Genomic DNA, 4,102 nt, shown 5'->3' on the forward strand with positions numbered 1-4,102 from the left:
ACTGAACCTGTCTTCTTCCACTCAGATCCAGCATCTCTTGAGTAGCCTGTTACCACTGTGCCAGTAAAGCACCATGGGCATTGCTGTTTAGTTGGCCACACAGGCTCAAAACCCAGGAACATTCTGGGTGCCTACCTTTCTGGCTCTGCCTCTGACGGCTGTTTACCTCGCCATCTCACCCCACCTGCCTCTGCACAGCCTTCTCTAAGCCCTCAGAATCCCATCTGCTTCGGGACCAGGGGTGGCATGGTGGTTAAGGCGCTGGACACTCCCACATGGCTCACCACGGTTCAAGTCCTGGACCTGGTGGCTTGCTTTCTCATTTCCCCTCTCTCTCTGTCTCTCTCTGGTCAAATTAAAATAAATGGATGGGGAACCAGCAGTTGGCGTAATGGCTGTGTCGCTGGACTCCCACGTAGTCGACCGCGGTACGCGTCCTGGACCCGGTGGCTTAAAACTCACGCCGGGCGCGTGTGTGTGCGTGTCCAAGATCCCGAGAGGAGAATGGAGGAGAAGGGATTGCGGCGTGACCATCCCCCCTGGGGGGTGATTTCTCGCTTTCTGTCTCTATGTCTCTCTCTGTCTGTCTGGCGAGCGCACGCGCCCTATAGCAAAAAAAAAAAAAAAATCTCTCCAAATAAATAAATAAATAAATAAATAAATAAATGGATGAATAAATAAAATTAAATAAATAACAATTTTTTTTTAAAAAAGAATCCCATCTGCCTCCTGTGGCCTGTAGGCCCTGCAGCCTGCTTTGCCCTATCTGAGCCCAGCCCAGACTCTGTTACCGCCCTCACACATGCTCCCCCACCCACCCTCCTCCAGTCTATAGAAGGCTCTTCCTTCTGCAGCTCCTGCATTTGGACTTTCTGGCTTCCTAATCTCACAAGGGCTAGCATGGCCACTGCCCATCCCTTACTGGGCCTGGCAGGGCTGGGAGGATTGGGGCTGCGCCCTGTGCCTGTGTGCTCCCAGTGCAGAGGCTGGTGTGTAAGAGATGACCTGGATGGATGGATGATCACAGAAGAGAGGACACCCACCTTGTGCCTAGGCTGCCCATCCACGTGGCATCTCTCCTGTAATCCTGACTGTTTCTGGCAGGGAGACTGAGTCAGGGACAGCTCTGAGCCCAGAGGAAGCAGGTCTTGGCTCCTGGGGAGTGAGATGGACCCCCCAGACTCCCAGGTATATCTCTGGTATATCTCTGATGCCAGATGGCTCAAGTTGTAGAAGAACTTGAGGCTGCTCCTGGCCACCCCCTCCCTCTGTCCCACTTATGGTTAGGGGGCCAGGTCACGAGGCTCGGACTCACTCCACATCCCTGCCCAGGCCATGGCAGCTGCCCCCGCTGCTCCTGCTGCTTCCTGTTTGTGTCCCTGGTGTGTATGGGATACAAACAACATGAAAAACAGCAGCGCATGGGCGTGGGTGGGGGCCCAGGCCACTCTGCCTTTGGCTGGGGTCAGCGGTGGGGTCAGAGGCCACAGGAGCTGCCCTTTTCCCTGGGGTCAAACATGACCACAGTGAGCTAGGGACAAAAGGCCCTTCTTCTCTACAGAAGCCTGAATTGTGCAGAGGAGGGAGTGTTCCGTGGTACCCGGGTGGGGGCAGGGGCCGTGCCTGGCTAAGAGCAGTGTCCCCAGTTTCATGGAATCCCCTCCACCTGCCTGTAGACAGGCCAGGAAGGCCAGTTCCAGGAAATGAGGTGCAGGGACTCCCCACCAGGACCCGGGCCAAGGCTGTGGGGGCAGGGCAGCCTCAGCCACATGGGGACTCCTTCTTCCTTTTCAGTCTCAAGATGACAGGACCAGGCAGGGGCTGTGCGTGGGGGAGGTAGAGGGCTGAGAGCCAGGGCTCCACTGTGATCCGGCCTGACCTGTCCTTGCCTCTCTGCCCACATCTCTGCCTCCACCCGCTCTGGGCCTGTCTCTCTTCAGAGAGGAGGCTTCCGGACCATTATATTTGACCTTCCTCTGGCACCTGCCTCAAGCCCAGCCCTGGGCTGGACCAATACACCCCTGGCTGGCCCTCCACTCTCCCTGGGACCCTCAGTCTGTCCATGTCTCTCCTCTGGGGGTGGGGCCAGCATGGGGAGCAGTACAGGACACAGGAATGAGACTTGCTAGGATGCTGTCAGCAGGGGCCATGAGTGCCTCAGCAACGAGGGTGGGGGGGTGGGAGGGGAGGACAGAACTGAGTGGGAGGGTCTCCTAGGGAGTTGGGCAAGAGCTCAGAGCAGGGCAGGTGGCCGAGTTCGGCCAGGGCTGGGTGGAGGCTGGGCCTCCTCTGCCTTCTCCCTCTGATGAGGCTGGAGGGAGGAGGGCGGCTGCTTCCTCGAGGGCCTGAGTCACAGCCAAGAAAACCTGCTCACATTTTCCAGAAGGGACGGAAACCTCCCCGTCAGCCCAGCAGGGCAGGCTGAGGTGTGACTGCGGGCCTGCCTCCTGGGCAGGAATTGGGGGACAGAAGACTGGCTGTGAGCAGATGTCTCCACCGGGAGGATCCACCATGGTCCAGTTCTCCACCCAGCAAGATGGAGGATGAACTGTCTCTCTGGGTGTGTCTTTTGCAGAGTCGCCAGGTGGTTTCCTTGCTGAGCTCCCAGGCCCCCCATCCGTGACCACCTGGCCCACAGCCTCTGCTCAAGCTGCCTATCTTTCCAGCAGAGCAGCTTTTCAGTGCTGGGAGCTGGGGTCAGGTGAGGCCCCTTTGGGGGGCAGGCCTTAGACTTGAGGGGCTCATACCCACTGCTCCCCCTCTCCATGGAGCCTAGCCGGAAGCACCAGGCAGTTTCTGGTCCCAGCTGAGGCCTGAGGTTTGTGGAGCAGAGCCAGCCCCACCACTGCCAAGATTCCCGGCAAGGGGGGGTGGGGGACGGCGGCGGGGACACAGTTCTTGCTTGTTCCGGCAGCCAGCTCCTTAGGCTCAGACGGGCGCTTCCTTTTTTAGGCAAAGTTGAGCTGCAGCTGGCCCTGTGGCCCCACAGTGTCTCACCTGCCAGAAAGGGAGGAAGGAAAACCATTGAGTCCCATCCGTCCTCCCGCTGAGCGTCCTCTGGCTGAGCATCCTCCTGGAGAGGGTGGAAAGGGAGGGGACATCCTGGCACACACCCCCAGTTCTGAACTTAGGAGGGGCTAGGAGAGGACAATGGTCATTCCACAGGAAGGTATCTTAGGAGGTCAGGGTTCTCTTAACCCTTGGCCCCTGGCCTGGGGCACTGAGTGCGCAGCCTCACTTAAGGGTGAGGAACCTGCCCAGAGGATCAAGTGTTCCTTGGGAGGCCCTCTGCAGCCAGCTCCCTCTGGTCTGGTCCTAAGTAAGACCCTGGGATCCAACAGTGCCTTGTTCACCAGTGGGCCCCCTCCAGCCCTGTTGGGGTCTGTCCTTGGTCTAGGAGTCTGAGCTTGGCCTGGGTCGTGGGCCCTGGGCCCTTATTGAGTGGAACGTGTAGGAACAGTATAGACCAAGCATAGTCACATGAATAGGGCCTGAACCAATTATTTCCCACACCTGTGCCTCTTTCTCCAAGAAGCCTGGGTGGAGTCGGGGGCTTTGCTTCCCCTAAGAAACTTCCTGGGTGGGGGGCAACAGGCGGCATGGTGGCTAATGTGCTGGACTCCCACATGGCCGACTGCAGTTTGAGTCTGGGAATCAGTCTTGAAAGTCACGTCTGGTGCATGTGGGCATGCCCAAAATCCTGGGAGGAGAATGGAGGAGAAGGGATTGGAGCGTGGCCATCTCCCCTGGGGAGATGTCTGATTTCGCTCTTTCTCTCTCTCTCTCTGACAGCACATGTGCCCTATGGTAAAAACCTTTAAAAGAAAAAAGAAAAGAAACTACCTCTTGAGCTCCTCAGGCTTCTGTTACCTCCCAAAGCACTGTGTCCTTTTTTTTTTTCTTTTCTTTTAATGATTGATTGATTTTAATTTGACCAGAAAGAGAACAAGAGAGGGGGAAAGTGAGAAAGCAAGCTACCAGGTCTAGAACTTGATCCAGGGTCAGCCATGTCGGAGTCCAACACCACCGCTAACCACCACGCCACCTGCCAGCCCCCATTTTTATTTGTTTTTAAGAGAGACAGAGAGAGACAGAAAGTGAG

The sequence above is a fragment of the Tupaia chinensis genome, unplaced genomic scaffold (genome assembly GCF_000334495.1).
Source record: "Tupaia chinensis unplaced genomic scaffold, TupChi_1.0 Scaffold143584_1, whole genome shotgun sequence".
In the NCBI taxonomy this organism is placed as follows: Eukaryota; Metazoa; Chordata; class Mammalia; order Scandentia; family Tupaiidae; genus Tupaia; species Tupaia belangeri.